This window comes from Cupressus sempervirens, chromosome 7 (genome assembly GCF_028749045.1).
Source record: "Cupressus sempervirens isolate cs-2001-9-10 chromosome 7, ASM2874904v1, whole genome shotgun sequence".
NCBI classification, from domain to species: Eukaryota; Viridiplantae; Streptophyta; class Pinopsida; order Cupressales; family Cupressaceae; genus Cupressus; species Cupressus sempervirens.
Genome location: NC_143124.1, coordinates 546,493,655 through 546,517,317, shown reverse-complemented (window position 1 = coordinate 546,517,317; position 23,663 = coordinate 546,493,655). Strand labels below are relative to the sequence as shown.

Sequence of the window (23,663 nt, the reverse complement as noted above, 5' to 3'; positions counted from 1 at the left end):
TAGCCACATGGAAATCTAGCTAGTCTTGGTGACAAATTTTATGTACCTGGATATTTACATTTGAAGCAATCTTTGATGATAATGAATAGTTGATTCACCATATGTCATCATTCAAGGCAAGAGTGATGAAAAGAGTTATCATCTTCTTATAGCGGTAAATTATGACTATTTTGGAGTGATCTTTTGGCATTGACAAAATAACTAAGACTTTTTTAATACTTGAATATGACGCAGAATTGTTTGACAAAAGAGTGGGAAGTTCACATTGTGGGGGTAAATGATAAACAATGTTCCACTCCCACTTGAACCATCTTTAAAAGGGAGATGTTTCATTCATGTACAGATAAGTACTCTTATCTTTGAGTATTACATTTATCTACTCATTGTAGTCTCTCTCATATGTGTAATTCTATACATACTAAAGATTCATCTGCCTTGATCTTTTTTCTTTATGTCTGAGGACGTTCTTACAAGAAATGAAGGTTGGTACTTCACACATGCTGCCAAAATATTGTGCAAGCTCAATCTTATGACAGTAGCTTGAAAGAAGCTGTGATCTAGAATTCATTAGTCATGTGATGATCAAACTAGATATAGAGCTTAGAAGATTGATACTTAGAGGGTGTCTAGAGATACATGTGTGTGACTGCATAATTTTGATGGGCCTACTCTTGTGTACATAATGAGGAAGTAATGACTTATCACCAGAAAGTCTGGAAGATCGATATCAGATTCAGAGGGAGTTTGATAGGCATCCTTAGGTGGAGAGAGCTCTAAGGGAGTAACTAGAGGACTTGACTTCCTAGGATTGTTGTTTAGAGGGATAAATTTGAAGAGTGATCTCTTCTCTATAAGGGAAAAGTTCGAAGTGAAATTCCATGTAATGCATTCTTCTTTGTGAGAGAGAATTGAGGTGAAAGCCCTTGTACCACCCTCTGACTTGGTTCATGGTGGTTACTATTTTGCATATGATATGTAATGCAAGGTGACGATTTTTCATTGACATATATAAACAGAAGGTAACCATTGTAAGGTGACGATCTTATAAATGGTAGACATGTTATCATGAAAAACTTCATTAAGTTGTTGTCTTAGAGTGTTGGAAGTCATGATAACGAACGTATCATGATTAGACTTCATTACATTGTTGTTCCAGAGTGTCGGAGATCATGATACTTGTTATGATAGAGACCATGACATTGTGATTTCTTGTTAAGTTGTTGTTCTGGAGTCTTGGAAATCAAATAACTCATATCCTTCTAGGATATAACATATTCTTTTGGTAGGCCTCAAGGATTTGATGCTCGTGCACATACCAAAAAAATATATGTATGATGAATATCATATGATTGATATTTCTCGTTAAATCATACTTTGGATTATATTGAAAGATAACATCTAAGTTGATAGATTTATGTTGATATCCTTAAATATGCCATTCCAGGAATATCATACTGAGATGATATCTCTTCATATAGTTGAGAGCATAATGTGTTCTACAAATCCTCCCTAGCTAAGAGGGAGTGTTAAGGTTGTAGCTTTAGTCGGATTGATTTGATCCAAGATACAATATTGTTATTCGTAAATCATCATTTCCTATATATACTCATCCATGTTAAATAATATATATTATTGTATATAATATAATATATATTATATATATTGTTCTACATATTATTGTTTTTGTTAATATATTATTATTAATTAAATGATGATTAAACCATAGAGACGTGTCTCTTATGTCTCCTCTCATATTTATATGAGATTCAAATTTGCATTTGGAATACACTATAACAATGGCAATGTTAGTACATTTGTAGCGATCCTAATAATTCAATAGGTTACACATTTGTACACATTTGATAAATTTCAGTGTTAATTTTATATTTTTGTTTTAATTATATTTCTAATTTTACAAATTGGGGATATTACAGTCTCCCCCTATCGATTCCTTTGCAAAAATGGGAGAGCACATTCATGGACTCCATAGGTTTATCCAAGGTGTAAAGTTAACGATTGTATTGACAAAGTATGCATATTTTATCTCTATTGCTTCAGATTTCTGTAATGTCCCCATTTTTTGCTAGAATCAAAGTTTGAGGGATTGGCCTATTATTGTGATCCTTGTAGGCTAACTATTGTGGATAGAGGGTCTTTTGAGGCAAAGGCTCGATTATGGGAGTGTTTTGTCGTCTTTCCAATTTAGTATGTTCTAGTTTTGTCTTCATTTGACTTAGATAGGACTTTGTTTAGGCTTAGTTTCATGCACCTACTATTTATGGCAAGTCTGGTGATGGTTGAAAGGGACCCTATCTATTTTAGGAAAGTGCATTTGGTCACATGGAGAAATAAGAAGTGCGACTCCTGTTTCAAATGACATATTTAAAGGATAAGTATTTTGGGAGTTATTATTATTTCAGCGGCCAAATTATTATTAAATCATTAAATGACTTATTATAAAATTATTATTTAACATTTATAATTCACTTGAGGATTGAGTCATCATTGGAAGGGACCATTTATTTAATTAATTCATGGAAGCCTATTTCAAGGAATTAATTAAAGTTTGGAGTAAATGATTATCATTTTATATTGTTACAAATTCATATATGCAACTAAAAGCAAAGTTTGCATTTAAGTGAAAAGTGTATGGAAGAAACTATTGGCCATTGGTGTGTTGAAAAAGAGTTTGGTTTTAATTGTGGTAGAGGCAAGTCTCTACCTTTGATTTAATCATCTTTTATCATTTGCATTTTATGAATTTGTGAAATTCATGAGGGTTTCAACATTGGCTGAAGAAGAGGACCGATTCCTCCATTTTGTTGGCACTTTGAATTGTTGAGCTGCACAGTGAATTGTGTGGATTACTTGTGGAATTAGACTTGATAATTTGGTGTTTTTGTACACCAGATTATCCTTCAGTCTGCTGCAATTTTCTACAAGAAAGCTTACTATTTGAGATGCAATTTATTTGCCTTTATGACTGTTACTAGTCTGTTGCCGGAAGGCATTACAAGAGGCTGCAATTGGACTTTTGAATCTGCATTTGCACATCATTGAGCAGTCTAATTAGAGGAGGCAGCGTTGAGGAATTTGGGGAAGCCATACCCTGTCTAAGGCTGCGATTTGTCTTGCTACAATAGTGGCTTATTTGGAATTATAGAGGCCAACGTTGAAACTGTTGGCAACATTCCTAGAGTTGAAAGTGTTTAGAGTTGGCATGGAAAATTCAAATTTGGTACAATATTTATATCAGGCACCAAGACCATCCAGGTTCTTTAAGTAATTAAGTTAATTGCATATAAGTGTGAGCCTTGTTAATCCTTGTTATTGATTAATAATAAAATTGTTGTGAGGTTTTCACACCATTGCCCCAAAGTTTTGGGGACTCCCTTTTTTTTCTTAATCGCCTTGGCAAATTTTTGGGTTGTCCAACAATTTCAATTTTGATTTTTCGAGAATTTTGAGCCTTGGACACCTTCAGGCCAGTAGGAGAGACTTAGCTTATTTTCACCCGGTTTCGCTTGATTTTCTAGAGCAACCGATTTCATCCTTAAGGTCGGATAAAATTTTTAGAGGCAACGTTTGGTAGGATAAAATTGTAGATTTGTACTTAGGTGTTTTCTTTTGAAAATTTGGATATAACTGTGTGAATTTGAATAATTTTCAAAAGGAGAAATTTTGTTAGATTTGAGTTTTGGAAAATCTTAAATTTTTCTTTGGTGAAAAAATTAATTTTGTTGAGATGAAGTCAAATTGCAAAATCGATTTTAGACTCGAAGTGATTTTATTTTTTGTCAAAAAAATTTAAATGACATAGCAAAATCGATTTGGATAAATTTTTTTGCAAAAATTGGCTTTAATGGATTAAAATCGCCTTGAAAACTTTTTGCCTTTAATGAAATTAGTAATTTAATATTGAAAAATGGCTTTTGGTTAGCCAAAATCCGATTTTAATGACATATTAATTACTAAATCCTCATTAAATGGAAGTATTTAACATCTCCAAGGCATTATTTAATTTCTTTTTGCAACTTGGAACTAATTGGCAATTTAAAAAAGCAATTTTCATTTTTGCAAAATTAATATCTAGCTAAGTATTTAATTGTGGGTCATAATTTTGCATTAATTATTGTTTTTCTTGCTCCCAGGGTCCAAGTCGGCCAGCTAGGAGGAAGTAGGAAAGTTGGGTATAAGAGGAGGCCTCTCTCCCATTTCCTCCTCACTTTTCACTTCTCCTCCTCAAGGTGTTAGCGATTTTAGCAAGAGCGGTCCTCTCTCCATTTTGGGTGAATTTAGACTTGGAGCAGCTTTTCTCTTCCTATGCGGTTTCTTTTGTGAGGCAGATTTTCTTGCATTTTTGGGCAATTTTGTTTGCAATCAACCATTTTCAGACCTTGGCGATCTCTCTTGGAGGCAGATTTTTCTCCTTCTCTTAGGGCTGCGATTTATCCCCTAGGTGACTTTGGAAGGCAAATTGGAGACTTCTCATGCTTGGGCAGATTTGTTTGAAGGCAGAACTTTCCACTCAGCATTTTTTTTTAGGGCAGACCTGATCTTTGTGCCATAGGCGATCTATGATGGAGGTCTGATTTTCTCCACTTGGGGACTGTATTTTTCACATCAGACTTAGGCGACTTTATTTGGAGGAGATACATGAGGAAACTCTGATTTTTATGGACAAATGGTGGATAGTTTGAAGTGTTTAAATTTCTGATTTGCAAGAGGATTTGAAATTCTCAAGGTCTGATCCTAAATTCCAAAAGAGTCAAGATCCGGCTATTGGTAGAGGTGACTTTTAATCATTTAGAGTTGAAAGGGGTCCTTAAGGTGACTTCCTTCTTTCGTTCTAGTCTAAGGATTGCCTCCCTTGGTTTTGCTAGTCTAATTGTCCACCACTTTACCATCCCGTAATAGGGCGATGAGATGGAGGATGTTAGTACAAGCAAGAATCCTAAGGGGACAAACACTAAGACAGACAAAGAGGATATGATGCCCAAAACACCTTTCTTCTCGAAAATGAAGCGAATAACTGGCACCGATATCGGTACAATAGACATGATATGGGTAAAGGACAGACTAAAGGAAGGACAATCCCCCTTGGCAAAAAAGATATACAGAAGTGAAATTGTGCATGTAGTGGCTTTTCCTCCTACATTGCTCTGTCCGGAATTGGTTATGGAATGTGCATCTTGGTTTGATCTAATCAGTAAATCCATCATCTTTGGCGAAGGGAAGAGGGTGTTGGCCAACATTGGAGGACAAGCAATCAAAGAAGCATTTAACATTCCCCAGTGCAAGAACATGATAGTAGTGATGATGGATCAAGCAGCTAAATCATTTCAGGAAAACTAGGAGGCCTATTTCACACACCTAAAGAAGAATTGGTTACACGAGGGTAAGAAAGGCGTCAACAGATCATTAAGGCTTACAGTGGCGGACTTCAAATCAGAATACGGCGATCTCATAGCACTTCTCAGTCAGATCATGGGCCTAGCTCAAGGTATGCAATTTGAAAAATGGATGTACTTCTTCATTGATGAAATTGAAAAGGGGAAAAGAAGATTTGATTGGGCTAGGATCATAAGCGAGAACCTAGAATCGCAACTTAGAACCGTGCAAAACCAAAAGCAATTCTACATGGGATCTTATCTGTTTTACCTAATTGCTAGATTGTATAAGAGTCCAAGACTTAAGGCTTTAGGAGAAGTTGGCAAGGGGCCGGGACAATATTTGGTGCATGAATGCTATCCACAGCTTCACTTGCACAACAACAAGGATTACTAGATATTCTGCGATGCCTTTGCCATGAAGAAAGTAAGGATACTACAAGGGACACCTACTAAGAGACTTTTATCAGAAGTAGAGGCAAAGATAAAGAAGTTTGGAAGTTGGTTCATCCAATTTCCGCAATTCACGTACATTAGAGTAGCAGGGAGTACAGTTTGTCCCAAGAGGCTTCCAAGATACCCTCCCGACAAGGTAGTTTCGATGGAATTGGCTAGGCAACTTGAGCATTATGATAGAATAATGAGAAATGAAGGTAAAGCAGGCATTACCTTCTCACTCGCAATTGGCAATGATAGTTGCCCCAGTCGGGCCGCCTTTGCAACTGCAGAGAAGGAATTGGAATGGTATCATCTAGGATGGTACAGAGCAAGGCAAGGGTTTGATCCCAATGGTCTTATCAAGGTATCTCATGAAAATGAATTTAAGCATGTTCCCACTATTGAAGACTTTTGGGCCAATACTAAGGATGACTTTCATGTGAGAAAGCTAGCTTTCTCAAGATTGTCAATGAACATGATGAGAGATATCAAATGGAGAGGCCTTGATATTCCTGATCAATTGGAAGATGATGGTAATGTGTTGAGAGGAGATTATGATACAGTAGAAGGAACAAAGTTGAATCCAATTGATTGGGGGGATCCTTCCTTGGAAGTAGTCACAAGGGCAGTAGAATTACATACCGATACAGTTCCATCAAGAGAAAGCATAGTTGAGGCTAGAAGCCAAGAGGTCAATTCAAGTGATAAAGGGGCCGCGGTAGAAGTAAGCTCTAATTCAAAATCAAGTGGTTACAGTGAGAGCACTGAGTATTCCCCTCTCTCAGAAAACCAACAAGGAGATGATATGGCAGTAAATAGTGAAGAAGAAGATGGGCCAATTGACATCGAGGCAATAAGTCAAGCACTCCAGGCCATTGGTGATGCTTTGTTAGTCAAACCAAATTCAGATTTCGGGAGATGCACTGCACCACAATGGTTAAGGCAAATGCTTATGCCAAGAGGCGAGGTAGTAACTGCCCAAACGGCGGAAGACATTCGAGGTTTAATAAAAAAGGGTGATAGTGAGAACCAAAAACAAATGGCAAAGACGGTGGCGAAGGTAATCAGGAGCGACAATGATGATCACCGAAAGGTTCAGATTGCTATACCAATAGTCAATAAGGCAGTAGATGAGATTGCGGCCCGGGAATATGAGATAGTGGAACACAACTTGGGAAAGAAACATGGATGATATGGAATGTGAAGAGATTCAGGAGGGTATAGCTTCAATTAGAGAAAGGTTGAGGAAGGCAAATGAAAGGATCGTAAAGTTGGAGGCCGAAAAAAAATATTGGAGAGATTGCTAGCCCATCCAACAGTTGCACCAGGCAGCCCTTCCTCAAAATAGTGGGAGCAACCTAGAAGAGATATCAGCTTAGCTACATGAAGTTAGGGGTTGGATCCATGATACAATCCAAGATGGGCAAAATTTCTTGCCTTCATCTCGACATTCCGGTCATTGGTGATTGTTAGAAACAAGTTCAGGATATTTGAAGAAGAGTGGAAGGATTTCCTTCCCATCAGAGATTTAGCTATTCCCAGGCTACAAGCGTTCATTGAGCTACTAGAGGCATATTTGTAGAGGGCCAAGTTGGTTGATGAGAGAGGATTAGGTACGATCGAATCTTGGTTTGTCGCCTTGACTACCAGATTGAGAATACTCAAAGAAACATAGGAAGCGGTTACACAGCACAGCCCAGGCATCGACACTTTCATTACAACCATGATGAGCGACATTGGAGTAGCACTTGATTTTGAAAACATTAGAGAAGGGGATATCAATGAGACAAAACTTGGATTGAGATTGGATGAGCTAGGAAAGGTTGCCATTAAGAAGAAACATTTGAACACCCTTTCCTCCCTAAATGCTTTCATTGGATTCACAAAGGAATATGAGAAAGATCATCAGAAGACACTACAAGCAGCAAGCAACATGGTGAAATCAGCTGAGCTCAAGATAAAGCACACACCTTGTCCTCCTATAGAGGAATTCAACAAAAGGCTAACTAGGTTCATTGCCTTAGCTAAAAGAACGAAAGAAAAGGGGAGAGTCATATTAGAAGATTATTTAATGTAAGCCCAAGTGGCAATTTCCCTTTCTTCTAGAATAGGACAAGTGTCTATTTCTGATTGGCTGCCATTTTGGTGCCTTCTCATTGGTTGCCACTTTTACACTTTTTTCATTGGTCCATTGACAAGGTGGCATCTTCTCATTGGCCGATGGGGTGGCAACCCTAATTAGGGTTTCTAGGATTCAAAATGGATCGTCAGTTTTGCTTTTGATCTCTACCGTTGGTTGTAATTTTGGCATCTATAAAAGGCCATTTGCTCTCATTTATAAGGGTCAGAGAAAATTGTTGCATAAGCTAATACCAAAATTCGCTATTTCTTTCTCATTGTTGTGACTTGCATGGTGATTAAGGGCCTTTGGTATTATTGCATGATTTCTACTTCCAAAAAGTTAGAGTAGATTTCTTTTCAAGTTGTTGAAGCAAATTTCATTTCAAGTTGCTAAGTAGGAGTAAAGCAGATGGATAGTTGTATGGTAACAGTAGTAGATGTTTGATAGGGATCAATACTAAACCACTAGCATCCTAGCGGCTTGTGGGGAAGCCTTGTGTGGCACACTAGTTTATTTTTCCTTTGAATCATTGCACCTATGGAAGTGAGGCCGCTGGTTAACTTTCATTAGGTTCGATCCCAGTCCATTTGTTAGTCTTCCATCTATAGGAGTAGGAGTAGGATAGCAAGTAATTCAAGACTTAGAACTTAGGAGAAGAGAGTTAGAAAATACCAGTCGTAAGAACCATTCACCCTCCATCATCATCACCTTCTCCATCAACACCATCTAGTATCCACATCGGACCACCATCTCCATCATCCCACCAAAACCCAAGTCATCCTTGAATGAATAGCGTAAGGCCGCCTACGTGATTATCAGCAAATCACATCGATAGAACTGAGCAAGTATCCACAAGAGTAAGAAACATTGGACTAATTCTCATATCCCAGGAGCAATAACTTTTCAAGAGAGGAATTGTATGTTTGATACTTCGTATCAGATATTCAATTACTAATATGTTATGTAAGTGATACAAAACTCGTATCAACAAAAATGAAGTTAATGTGCAAGTTAGACTACATGCCAAATTATTGTAAAAATGTCTTTTGGCTGTAGATGCATGTTTGACATGTAAAAGCCATATTTATGCATTCAAATGGTTAAAAAAGATTGCATTTGTGTTCCAATTATTTACCTGGATTTCCTAGTAATCATTTGCAAGCATTTAAACTTCATTTAAAATCATTTCAAGCAAACAAATACAATCTGAGAATAAAAGACAACGAGATAAACGTTTCATGCAATGTGCTTGACAAAATCTTAAACATCTAAAAAGGTAAAGCAATTTGGTGTTTCTCAAGTTAGAACCAATTGGGGTTCTTATAGTAGTATTAGAGCGGTTTCTTGCCATCCTGTGGGGTAGGGAAGAATTATTATTATTTTGTTCTTGCTGTTGTTATTTGAGTTACCGACACTCTTTGCAGTTATTTCAGTTATGAAAAAACATAAGAAAACAAGTAAACATGGAAACCAATTGAATAACAAGGTTAATCTTAGGGGGCAAACAAATGCCCTGATGGAAAGTATGGAAAAACCTAGATAACATCAGAAAATGATGGATGAATTACTTTTGAATCTGGTAGCTATAGACAATTGTGCAAGCTATATGTTTTCCATTTTTAAAAAGTCTTCCTTGCAGAGAAAATAGAAAGAGAATCAGGAGGACTTTATAAGTGTAGCTTCAACACCCAACAACCATTAGGTGGTGGAGCCTTTTCTTAGTAGGGTAGCTACTAGTCCTCATACACATGATGTTGGAGGCTCTTCTAAGGAACATGGGTTATGAGAGACTTGCTTGAGGGCAGTTGTATTGAGTCCCAACATTTGCAGTTGTATTGAGTCCCAACATTTACATGAGACAGGAGCTAGTTACCCTGAATATGCCGATGACATGATAGCTACCATTGATGGCAACCTTACATCTGTTGGTAGTAATGAAAATGTTAGTCATTTAGGGTCTGATTTTTATGACAACAATCCCTTTTTTTAGACTCTTAATGGTGTTGATGACAGGGTGAGTGTGGAGAATGGTGTTGGTATCACTATGAGTTTTGACTCACATGACGAGAGTGTTAGTATTGAGGATTGTATGGAAAATATGAGCTCCAATAGCTCTGATTTTTATGATAGCAGTCATAATAGTGAGCCTATGTAGGAGATAGTGACTTTTTCCATATGTAGGTAATGGTTGCATAGAGTTCCCTTGTGTTGACACATAGGACTCGGGTGTTAGAAGTGAGTCTCATGATGCAGATTTGTGCCATAATGATTTTTCTTTTTGTGACAGTAGCGAGCCATGCTTGCAACAACATGAGACAATAGAGGTCTTACAGCTGGATGATGTTAGTCCTCCTGATTTGGGTACTATTGATATTATTTATGAGGATGATTCATGTTGCGATGAGTATGATTTGTCATATCAGACTTAAGCAAATACTTTAGGGGACTTATTGGTTGATAATAGGTCTTAGGATTGTGACTCACATGGACTGTAGTTATATGGGGAGTGGAAGCATGGGAGGAGATTGATATAGCAACAATTTCTACGTATTCAAATGAGACATTCGTTGAGGTACCTAGTAGCACTACCTTGGTTGTTGATGTGAGTGAGGATGATAGCACACATGATGTTATGTGTCACAAGGTTAGGGATGCTGATATGGTTTCTTATCACACTGCTAAGTTTGGGTTTGAGGACATGTGCAAGAGTCATTGATTACATGTTGTAGTATCCCTTTTCGAATATTTTACTAAAAAACCCTTGATATGAACTTGCAGATTTTAATCCAAAAAGAAAACCAACATTTGATATAAATTCCAGAACTTTAATCGATTTGTAACTAGCAGATTTGCATATAAGAAAGCTCAGGAAAGTTTGTTTAGTTCCTCCAATATTCAGAAATACATAAATAAACCAGTAATTAAACACCAATGGTTGCCAAATAACGTTATTGTATTATACAACAGCAACACAATAACACGCAACAATCCAAATATCCAATCTTACAAACAGAAATAATAGTTAGATTGGCAAATGTAGATAAAACCTGTAAGAAGGCTAGGTTTGCGTCCAACCTTCAAATACTTTTTCAAGGGTTTGCATCCTCAAAGAAATAACCAACAACTGTTTCCAGCTCCCAGATTAATAGTTGTTTTAAATATTATAATCTTTCATATCTTCCCATGTGGAGCCTGTTGTAACTTTATCACTTTTCCCAATGTGATGCACGTTCTTTTAAGCAATGTGGGATAAACCACCTTTTTTGTCCTTTAGTCACTTAAGTGAACATAGTACCTTTTAAAATAAAGTGACAAGTTAAATGAACTTTAAAAGTCACTTAGCCAGTAAACCATATAATCGTCAGGCATTAAAATAACTGACCAAATGAACTCGGATAAGTACGTGCAATAGCTCGTTGGAAAGCTTTTGGCAAGACGCTTCCAAACCAACACTGGGATATCAAGAATACTGAGCTCTATTTACTTACTAAAAATAATAAGCATCCGGACAACTAGCCAAAACTGCTCTGATGGGTCTGAAATTGAAAATGTCTAGGTCAAATCTCGAATGGAACCCCATAAAGAACCTTCTTGCCCTCGAAACCTAGGTGAAGTGAGCCGACAAAACTGAATTATAATGTCCCAGAAAAAGGGGACATTACACATGTTCCCTATTATTTGATTGGGCAGTTGAAGGTTAGCAACAGTATGATTGCCACAACTTTAGAGCACTTTGACGTTGTCCAATAGATGTTGGCTCTATATGGTTGGGGCGTTCCTGTGATAGATGAGAACTGTGATGGTAGTATTTCCTTCGAGGAGTTTCATGTTCTTTGAGAGTCTATTAGGATTATGAGACAAAATTATTTACAATTGTTAGTAGATCGGAATTTTCTGCTCGAGAGATACTTTATATGATATGACGCCTTGAGGGGAAAGGACAAGTACGTTGACGAGCTCACGTATGCGTTTGAGGTGACTCTGGACTCTTTCCAGTGTACTCAGTTGACCCTCAAGGAGTCAGTCGCATTTAGATGAGGTTACTATGGAGTTGAGCAAAATAGTCTTCCCTAGCTATAGTTACAGTTTAGTCATCTTGAGTGGCAGTTGGTGATGATTGGATATCCATAGGCTATGGTTGTGAGAAGATTGGAGATGTGGCCACATATCCTAGTTATAGGTGCATATGATACAATTGGGATGAGTGCATCTGTAGAGAGTAGCGAGAACCCACATGTTGCATCGGGTTCTCCTATGGTTACATCCATTGCAGATGTTGGTGATGAGCTAAACAATAGGGGTTACATTCAAAACTATGACAGTTAGCATTCGATCGAGGTGGGAGCTTTTTATCGTGACTACATAGAGAAGAATATTCATCACGACTTCTTAGATCCACACAGAGGATTTGATGATTCATCAGTGTGGATTGGTTCTGAGGGTGTACCATCCTTTGGGGGCTAAATATTTGCCATCCACAATAGATGGGATGAGTGGTTGCAAGCTGGATTACTTGTAGAGCGAGCACATCCATGGGAGCCTTGTAGAAGATGGAGATGGTGTTAGTGATATAGGCACTTTCAGATGTTTTGATCTCCATGGTACAGATGGATGTGCATTCAGCGTGCTTTGGGTCCCTAGTGCTTAAATGGTTAGCATTGAAGTTTGGTCGGGTCTCGTTGATCTGCTTCACCACTTTGGGCTTGGTGAATTTGAGTTCAAAGTTGATCAATAGATGTCAAAGGATGTTCTTCTTGGCGGGGCTTTTGTTCAGTGTTTGGGATCCTTCTTGTGCATCAGGATTTTAGATAGGGCTCATAGAGGAGTTTTGGGATGTGTACATGGTGCTGAGTACATATGGTTTTACTTTTGACTCTCACAAGCATGATCTTTTTTAGGTGCATAGTTTAGTTGCACATATGTTTGATAGTGTGTATGACAACTTACTTTGCATAGTTCGAGGAAGCAAGCTTTCCTATGATATATTCACTCCTACGACATCTAGAGTCAGATTCATTTCAGTTTCTAATGTCACCATTTTTAGCAGGTTCCTGTAGTTGGCTAGGTCAATTCACCATCGCGACCCTCATGAGATGACAATAGGATTTGAAGGTCTTAGTTGTGTGGTTATAGGCTTTCCAACAGCCTATGGTGTGTTTTGGCTCCGTTTGAGGGACTTACTATTTATAGTAAGTCAATCTATTGGTTCCGATGAGCTGAGTTGAGTTAGAGGAGTTGGAGGATGCTCTCAATTTTTATTTCGGGCTTTCGGTTTGGGCTCTAAGAACCTTGGAGGGAGTGTCTATTTATAGTAAGTCACCTCGTCAGGTTCATTCATCATCTTTTATCATCAGGATCACTTTGGTGTTGTCAGATTTTGATTCTAATGCTTCTTTAGTTGTTTTTGCAAGACGGTGAATTATTATTATTCATCTAAATACGCTGCGGTTGTTTTTTTTGTTATTGTTGTTGGTTGGTCACCTCAGTATCATAGCTCATTGGAACCGGGACGAATAGTTTTAAATCATGAGAACAAGAAACAGTGGCCTTACATGTCAGATTTTGAAGTTATGGTGGAAAAGGTCATTTTCGGAGCAAAAGCAATTAATAAATTAGGTTATAGGACACTTTATTATGTTTTAATGTTGTGTGTGGGAAGCTTCTTAAGTGAAGTTTATCTGAGAAACTTTGTGCCATTTGGAGATTATAAATATGAGCCCATTTGATGAGTAAAGCATTTGATTGAATATTATTTTCTCTTTTGTTGCCTTTGTGGCTTTTCTGAGGTTCTTAATTTTCAAAGCCCTTGATGAAGTATAAGGGTTGAGATTGAGTTCCAGTGAAGTGTTATTGCAAAATTGTTGCTGTTGTAAAACAATTTGTTCTCCTCTCCTACTGTTTTTATTGTGGCTAAGGAGAGATTAGAGGTTGACTGATTTGTGAAGGAGTTGTGAGTTTCCAGCATACCTGCATTTCATAACAAGAGCACACGTGTGTTTGTTTCAGGTAGCCATTAATCCTATAGCAGCGTTGGGCATAATTTCAGAATTACCATAGCTAACTTCCAGCCCACGTGGCCATCTAGAGGCATAGAGATTATTTATCTACCACTTGCAATATATTCTTAGCATTGGCGTTTGGACTAGGGAGCTGAACTTGGGATCGGCACTGCACTATCCTTTGTGATTTCCGCTCAGCACTACCTGGCGTTAATTAATAGAGTTGCCAATCAGTTATACAGGCCTGCGATTTGTGTTTCAAGGCTGCAGTCAGGTTTTCGAGGCCACAATTTCGTGCACATTGAGTCCATTCATTGCTGCCAACAAGTAAGGAATTCACCAGGTTCATTTCATTTGTGAAAGTTTGTAATTATGCAGCACAATATCCCTTAAATAAATTGATGAATGTATTGAGTTTGATTGGACTCATAATATTTATTTCTGTGAGGGGAGATTTATCAAATCTTTTGCTAATTCTAAATTGAAGTGGAATTAAGTTCATCACTTTAATAACTAGACTAATCATGGGTATTTAAGAGGTGACTCATAATCTTGAGATAAGTCGTAATCCCATTTGCAGAATTAACCTTTGAAGTTCAGAGTTTGCTTATAAATTGTTTGACAAAATGTCATGCACTAGAATAGTGACTTGACTGTTAGAAGAATTTGGCTTTTGTTTAAGCTATAATCAGTTAGGGTTTTTACACTTCTTGTGCATTAGGATTATAGATAGGGCTCACAGAGGAGTTTTGGGATGTGTACATGGTGCTGAGTACATATGGTTTTACTTTTGACTCTCACGAGCATGATCTTTTTCAGGTGCATAGTTTAGTTGCACATATGTTAGATAGTGTGTATGACAACTCACTTTGCATGGTTTGAGGACGCAAGCTTTCTCAGCTTTCTGAGTTGCTTCCCTATGAGATATTCACTCTTGTGACATCTAAAGTCAGATTCATTTCAGTTTGGTAGGTTCTGTCAATTAGATTGGTAATGATGCTAGTAGAGCTAGTTGGTGATAATAGGGACATTACATATTCTACCCTTGAGACTTGGGTGGACTGATGTGTTATTTATTTCTAAGATTGCTTGAGGACCAACAATCTTAGTGAGGGAAGATTATAATGTCCCCATTTTTGCTAGTATCGGAATTTGAGGAACTAACCTATCTTGTGATCCTTGTAGGCTAATTATTGTGGATAGAGGGTCTTTTGAGGCAAAGGCTCAGCTATGGGAGGGTCTTGTCTTCTTTACAATTCAGTATGTTCTAGTTTGGTCTTCATTTGGGCTTAGTTTCATGTAGCTACTATCTATGGCAAGTCTGGTGGTGGTTGAGAGGGACCCTTTCTATTTTAGAAAAGTTCACTTGGTCACATGGGGAAGTAATATGCATGACTCCTATTTCAGACGACATATTTAAAGGATAAGTATTTATGGAGTTATTATAATTTTAGTGGCTAAATTATTATTAAATCATTAAATGACTTATTATAAAGTTATAATTTAACTTTATAATTTCACTTAAGTTGAGGGTTGAGCCATCATTGGAAGGGGCCATTTATTTAGTTAATACACGGAAACCTATGCCAAGGAATTAATTAAATTTTTAGAGTGAATGATTATCATTTTATATTATTGCAAATTCAAATATGCAACCAAAAGCAAAGTTTGCATTCAAGTGAAAAGTGTGTAGAAGAAGCTATTGGCCTTTGGTGTGTTGAAGAAGATTTTGGCTTTAATTGTTATAAAAGCAAGCCTCTAGCTTTGATTTACTCATCTCTTATCATTTGCATTTTATGGCTTTGTGAATTTCACGAGGGTTTTAACATTTGCTGAAGAAGAGGACTGATTCCTCCATTTTGTTGTCACTTTGAGCTGTTGAGATACACAATGAATTGTGTGGATTGATTCTACTATTAGGCTTGATAATTTGGTGTTGTTGTATACCATATAATCCTTCATTCTGCTGCAATTTTCTATAGGAAAGGTTACTGTTTGAGATGCAATTTATTTGCCTTCATTACTGTTTCTTGTCTGTTGTTGGAAGCCATTACAAGAAGCTGCAACAAGACATTTGAATCTGCATTTGCATATCATTGAGCGGTCTGATTAGAGGTGGCGTTGAGGAATTTGGGGCAGCCATACCCTGTCTATGGCTGCAATTTGTCTTGCTACAAAAGTGGCTCATTAAGGGTTGCGTTTGGAATTACATAGGCCAATTTTGCAGTTGTAGGAAATGCTCCTAGAGCTGAAAGTGTTTGAAGTTGGCGTGGGAAACTCTAAGTCTGCTGCAGTATTTATATTAGGTGCCAAGACCATCTGGGGTCTTTATATAATTTAGTTTATTGCATATAAGTGTGAGCGTTGTTAATACTTGTTATTGTTCAATTGCAAAATGAAGTTAGTGTGCAAGTTAGACTGCATGTCAAATGTTTGTCAAAATGTCTATTGGCTTAAGATGTACATTTGATAGGTAAAAGTAATATTCATATATTCAAATGGTTATTAAGGATTGCATTTGTATTCCAATTCTTTACCTGGATTTCCTAGTAATCATTTGCAAGCAAATCAACTTCATTCAAAATCATTTCAAGCAAGCAAATACATTCTGAAAATAATAGACACAGAGATAAAAGTTTCATGCAAAGCGTTTGACAAAATGTCAAACAATTAAAAAGGTAAAGCAATTTGTTGTTTCTCAAGTTAGAACCAGCAGGTGTTCTCACAAATTTCAAAGTACTATGAGTTTCAAACACATTCTTCATGGAGATATTCAAATTACATGGCTTATTGAAGAACATTGTTAGTGAAGAGGGCATCACATTTCTCAATTCTTTTTTGAAAGAATCGTTTCATTTGACAAGGAGAAAGCTCACACCAAGCACCAGCTACAATCCTCATTTTGGTTAAGAAACATAAATAGTAAATAAGTGGATTGAGGGATACTCGATAAACTATGTTCCAAACCAACAGATCGCTTGGCACAAAAATGTTGCATCTAGGTGAATAATTGTGTAGTACTTAACACCACTTGCCCATTGGGATGATACCTTACAGGGATTGATGTGGTTATGATGCATTATTCTTACCCGATATATTGCTCATAAATAGTGAAGCACCAATGATTTCATGGAACTCATCTAGAGATATTCAAGGTATGAAAAGATGACTTGCATTAGGCACATAATTAGCAAAAGACTTATGTGGATAGGAAAATGATAGAAAGGTCATATGAGGCGGGCGATTGGTAGTACTAAGATTGTAGCCATTTAAGTAGGCTTTTATTAATAGAGAGGATTTGAAAAGCTCAAACCCTAATATTTTGAACCATACAAAATTGTGAAGTGAATCCTCTAAGTGACCTACAAATTGGAGCTCCTATTGAACAACAAGATTCATTTTGTTTCTCATTTCTTTTGTTTAAAGGTCCTAGATTAGCACATCATGCCCTCAAATGAGTTGTCTCCCTTAGATGAAGGGGTCAGCTGATTTTCATTCTAGAAGAAGTGATGAACGCTTATGCTAGAACCTTAAGAGGATTGAGAGCATTACAAAGGGTCTAAGAAGGTGGAAAAATCTACTAGTTGAAGATGCAACATGAGAAGGGCCTTCAATTCTCAAGCATCGCAACTACCATTACTTGAGGGAAAACAATCTTAGGGAGGGAGGACTTTTCATCTCTTTGTTGTAGACCAGACATTGAAGGTTGAGGTTGTGGCTTGATGTATGCCTAAAAGTTGAGGATGAATTAGGGGTGTTTGGTGATGTGTTCCCTTTGCAAAGCAGCTATCAGGTGTTAGGATTGTATAAAGAAAAGGGCCAGCATAGGTCAATACAATAGGAACTACAACTTTCTTGATTTATTGATGAGTGATAGTAGTTCCTAGTGCTGGAACTTTGCTACAGGAAAATCAAGATATGACGAGGGCTCTTCGAGAGAATATTTAGAGTGTAGAACCAACAAAAGTAGTATGAAGATTAGAAAAGAGTTGAACATTCATTCGAGTTAGGGGATATGGATTACTTGATATTGTAGCCTTATATACAATCTACACTCAAGATGAATGGTGCAGAGAAGTTCAACCATGATACAATGAACCTTTCAGGATCATTAGGCGTGTGGGTGAGGTGGCTTATGAACTAGAGTTACCAATTGATAGTAAGGTCTATAATACTTTTCATGTGTCACACCTCAAGAAGGCATTAGGACATTGTGTGGTTCCTTCCACAGCTCTACCACCCTTATATTATGAGGGTAAGTTGATTCTGGTCCCCGAGGCTATATTGGATCTTAGGGAGAAACAGTTGAGGAGACGAGTTATCAGCAAATATTTGATGAAACGAAAGGACTTGTAAGTTGATGCTACTTGTGAGGGTTAGGAGATTTTGCAGCATCTGGAGTTGAGATTGCTTGGGAACAAGCAATTTCAAGGAGGGCGGACTGTAATGTCCCCTCTTCACTAGCTCTCAGATTTGATAGAGTTTGGCCTATAACCGAACCCTTGTAGGCCAAGGTGTTGAGGAGAGGGTCGTGTGGGTAGTTTCTTATTATTGGTATAGTCTTCTTGCAACCACAGACTACTTGTAGTCTATGATATTATTCATAGTTTATATTATTAAATTTTAATATTACTTAAGTGTAATTAAATATTATTATGAAAAAGGGGGAATCTTCTAGAGGGTGAAATGAAATATTATATTTATTTATTCTAGGAGACCAACCTCTTGGAGGAAAAGAATCAATAGGGAGGAAAGCTTCATTCTTGAATGTCGAATGTGTTGTCATCTACTTGCTTGATAACTTGTGGAGTCAAGGGTTTCTACAGTTTGCTACATTGGTTATGAGGAACGACCACTTCCATTGATTCACATAACTTAGGTGGTAAAAGATCCTTTGAAGGGTTGCAACTATAGGAGATAAGATAAGATAAGATAAATTTATTAATGTGCAACAAGAGACCACAAAAGTCTAAGGGATTGGAAAGAGAAAAGGTCGTAGCTAGCATTGGGAGCACCAAATAGTGTCCGCTAAAAGAAGCGAGAAAGCAAAAGAAACAAGGAAACACGAAGAGCCTAAAGACTCCCCACATAGTCTAGAATAGAAGGGTATGGTCTGAGGAGAGGAACTACCCCGGATCGTCCCCTTGAGCCATTGGAGATAGAGTGCTGGTGTAGAGTGTGGCCTCTGTAAGGTCTCATAGATCTGGTATGACCCAAAGGAGGGCCTAGTGTCCTCTTCGTCCCCCTAGCAATGGGCACATGAGTGAAAGAGGAGGAGATGAGCTGGTTCAGAGTTTGACTTGATGGGAAAAGTAGCTATAGAGTGATCTTGAAGCTGTAAGGTCTCTTGGAGGTAGAGGGCTAGGCACCGCTGATCGGTGTATCTAAAAAATGAAGAAAGTGACTAGCAATATTTGAATAAGCAGTAGAACCTCCCTTTGACCTCATAGTAGCTAGGGCGCCAAATAACAAAATAGGTCTCAGATTCCATCTCACCAAGGGGGCAAAGGTAGAAAATCCTATCTTGTCTATCAATCTGGTGGTTAGTCTAGATCAGTAGTTGGTGAGAGCCCAGTCTAATGACCCCAAAGAGATGCAAATGACATGAATCTAGTGGTGGGTAAGGTACCAAGGGCGCACAATCAACCCGTCCTTGAAATTAGGATAGTGCTCGACACAGAAAACCATCCTCGAGCAGAACCCCTCTATAGAGTTACTCTAGGTCACGATAATATACTGTGGGCAGATGTCAAGCTTGACATGCTCATCTAGCTCCTGTTGAGAGAAAAGGAAGTGAGCGGGGACATCAAGAGAGGACTTAAATGCGGGGAGACGATCCATCGCAATCCCAACCGAATTGAGAAGAGAAGAGGCCTGAGAAAACCAACTGCGATCCCTTCTTAAGTTGTCGAAGCCCACCAATGCCTCAAAAAAATAGTATGCTAGGTAGGAGTACCTATGATGACCCTCAGAGGAGTCTGCCAAAGTCTTAAGTGGATGAAGAAACCAAACCAAGTTAAAGATGGTCCCGAGCTTTGAGAGGGTGAGCCCCAAACTCGGCCAAGATGATACCAAGTGGCATGGATCGATGACACCTGATACTGTTTCAAAGAAGAAGAGAATGAACTCTCTCCACCAAGCCCAATCAAAATCTAGAAGGGAGAGCCCCCACACAATAGTCATACAATATGATCGGCTTGACCAAAGAGTTAAAGAGGGACATCTTGGTTGTTTGGTGTCTTGGAAATGTTGTTTGAAGCACTGTCTCACAAATATAGCTAAGGAATTGAGCCCTTGATTGACCTGGGGTTGCATGAAAGTTTTCAAATTGAAACGAGGCGCAAAGAACATAACCCCCATGTAGGTATAGGAAAAGGTGATCTCAACCTCGGTGCCTTGAAAATAGAAATGGAGATGTGAAGTCTTTAAGCAATTGAAGATCATAGCTCAGGTCTTGTCTAGATTTACAACAAGATGTCGTGAGTCATAGAAGGCGACCAATCCATCCAAAAGCTGGTGGAGCCCCTTCGATGAAGAAGCCAAAAGGACTACATCATTGGGAAAGAGTAAAATGGTGATCAAGACTTATTGTAAGTAGCAACCATCATTAGGGGGAGTGAAATCATAGAGGGAACCCTCGAGTTCATCAATATAAATGCCAAAAAGAGTGGGGGGGAGAGGGCAGCCTTTCTTCACCTCGATGGTGCTATGAATAGAATCCAAAAACCCTTGCAAATTCCTACATCTTCCAACCACCCTCTCGTATAATCTCATAATAGCTGTTTTAGTCTCGGAGATCCCAATGTCCCCAAGTCTTTGGAAGAGAGCCGCTCGAGGACATAGTCAAATGACTTGCAAAAGTCTATGAAGCTGTAATAGACTTTCGTGGAACAATGGCGAGCCTCCTCAATAATAGTCCATTGAGTCAGAAGATAATCCATAGTTTGGAAATCAGTCTTGAAACCAGTCTGTCACCTATCCAGATAGTGAGGCCTCTCGAGCTCCCTATATATAGTTGTGCTCAACACTTTGTAATGTCCCCCACTTAGCCAGTTTGGAGGTATGTTGTCGTTAGTCCATTCTTGTATGGTCCCGAGGGCTAACCAGGACTTCAAAAGGGATCCTGAGGTTATTTGGCCTAGTCAAATTTAATTACAGGCCAAACGGAGTTCGTTTGTTGGGTTGTCAGGAAGACTTACTATTTTTAGTAAGCCAATAGGGGGATGCAGTGCCTTCAATTTTCAGTGACAGGATGAGATCCGTTTTGTTGGGCTCTTTCTAATGAGCTATTATATGTGGGATTTCGAGTTTATTTGGTATATTATTTTAATTTTTGAAGTTACAACGGTAAAGTGACTATTTAAATTAAATATTATAATGTTTCATAAAGTCACTTTATAAAAATCAAGAGTCCCCCTTTTGAGTACATACATGGACTTTGTAAAAAGAAAAAAAGAAGTAATATTAAAAGTCATGTATTATCCCACATTGGCAAGACGGAAGCGTGGAGCAAGTGAGGAAGGGATTAAAAGAAAGAGGATAGCTCTCATTTATTCATGCTTGGAAATATCAAGAAATTTGGTTATATTCGGGAGATTATGTCTCAATAGTTTGAAGGACGAAATCCCTTCAAGCTGAAAATCTTGACGCCATTGAAAGATATGGTCTTGAGGTTCAAACATTAAAACAGCAAGGTACTGTAGCAGCGGGGGACTGTAGCAGCGAGTTACTGTAGCAGCGAGTTACTATAGCAGCGGGTACTGTAGCAGCGAGTTTACTGTAGCAGCGGGGTACTGTAGCAGCGAGTTCCTATAGTAGCGAGTCACTGTAGCGCAGCGCTGTAGCAGCAAGTTTACTGTAGCAGCGGGGTACTGTAGCAATGAGTTCCTGTAGCAGCGAGTCATTGTAGCGTGGCACTGTAGCAGTACGGATCACTGTAGCTGCAAGTTACTGTATCAACTTCAAAAAACTATTAACACTGTTGTAGCCGCAATTGGTATGGGCCATTATTGAACTTTATAATTGATATAATGTGTTGAGTTTAAATAGACGATATGCTTGTTATGGTAGTTGTAACTTTCAGAAAATCTAGAAACAAGAAATAAATGAATGGCCGATGTTATTAGCTGCATTTGGTTTTATGTTGCCTCCTATTTGCATCTCATATGAAACACACACAATCTTGAGAAACCATTAATCAACATCAAGCTGAAAACTAAAAAATTAGTTGTAAGCCAATTGTTTGACAAAATTCCAGTGGAAGAAAATAGACATTAAAATAGCAGAACAAGGAAGGTTATTACACACTTCCAATAGTTGTTGGAGTCCGAGATTGACTTGGTCTTATTGATCAAATAGATAATATGTTGCAACCAAGAAACTGGAAAATCAATGCAAATCACTCTATTAAAGAGCTACGAGAAAGGAGCCCAAAGTTGTAGTATCAAGTTTGAACAAGTGTCCTGCAACTGTTTATGCATCTAACAACCTTACTAATGTTGCAGAAGGCAAAATGGTGGCAACTAGACAAGGGGGATTGGCCCAAGCACTGTGATTGGCTGGCATAAATCAGTTTTTTAATGGTGCCAAGTTTGTGGCCTGGGGCTAGCTTTGCATAGTAAGATTGAAGAAATAAGTGTGACATTAATTTCAGATATTTTGGAAGAGTTTGGAAGACTTTCGTATAGTTGAAGGTGAACAATGTTGTTGCAACAGTGTCGTCACTATAGTGTTGTTGCTACAATAACATCCAAATATTTTGAGCAGTCTCCAGGTTCCCATCCATTTATATTTTGCATTGTTTTGGATCTAGATCTGAATCTTTTTAGGGCATTTGCAGGGATTTAGTAATCAGTTGCGGAAATGTTGTAATCTGATTAATATCATAATTTTATATGAGCCAGCTGTCATTTTGAAGGTATTAGAATATCATTGAAGTTTGCATAGGAGGTGTTGGTCCTAATGCCATATTGTAATGTCTCCACCTAAGACTTATCCTTAAATTCACTTCTAATTTTGAATTTGAAATTTTTTATTGTTTTTTTTTATTTCACTTGTAAAGACAATTTTATAAATAATTATCTGATATTATTACTAACTACGTAGTAGCTTTATTATTTTCTATCCTTTAATTTCCCCTTTTAACCTTCTCACTCCCTAAAAACAATTCCCTTCCTTATTACCTTTATCCCTCCTCCTTACCACCTTCTAATATTAGTGCCCTTCTCTCTTGAATTACTCCCCTCATATAATTTCGGGTTTATTAGCATGTGTTTGACTTTGCAAGTTATGGTATTTTATATTAAAAACAAGTTCTCCCTTCTATTAAATCTTTCCAAGCTTATTATGGTTCACATGGATCTCCTTAATACTATGCAGGTTCTCTTTTTTTGTTTTTCTGATTTTCCTATCTTATTATTTTTATTCCGCTGTCCATATCCCTTCCTATGGAAAGCCTTATGTACTTTATACATGGGTGTCATTTCAGTAGGTGACCTGACCCCTTAGATACATCATGACTTTATAATGTTGAAGTTGTTCCAAGGCTTATGAGTGGTAAAATTGGTAAAATAATATTAGTTTAGATTATTATTATAAGTTGGTATATGCAATTATAATTAGTGTAATATTAGATATAATTATTATAAGATCAATTCAATTTTTAGTGACTAATCAAATTGGATATAGATTTGTATTGTTAATTTTATATTTTCT

The 23,663-nt window shown here is 37.7% G+C and overlaps 1 protein-coding gene across 2 annotated transcripts in view; it reads left to right on the top strand.

Annotated features, from left to right (window-relative positions):
- Positions 1-23,663, top strand: part of LOC149547931 (Phosphoglycerate mutase family protein) — a 245,922-nt gene that overhangs the window by 104,220 nt on the left and 118,039 nt on the right. The window lies entirely within an intron of this gene.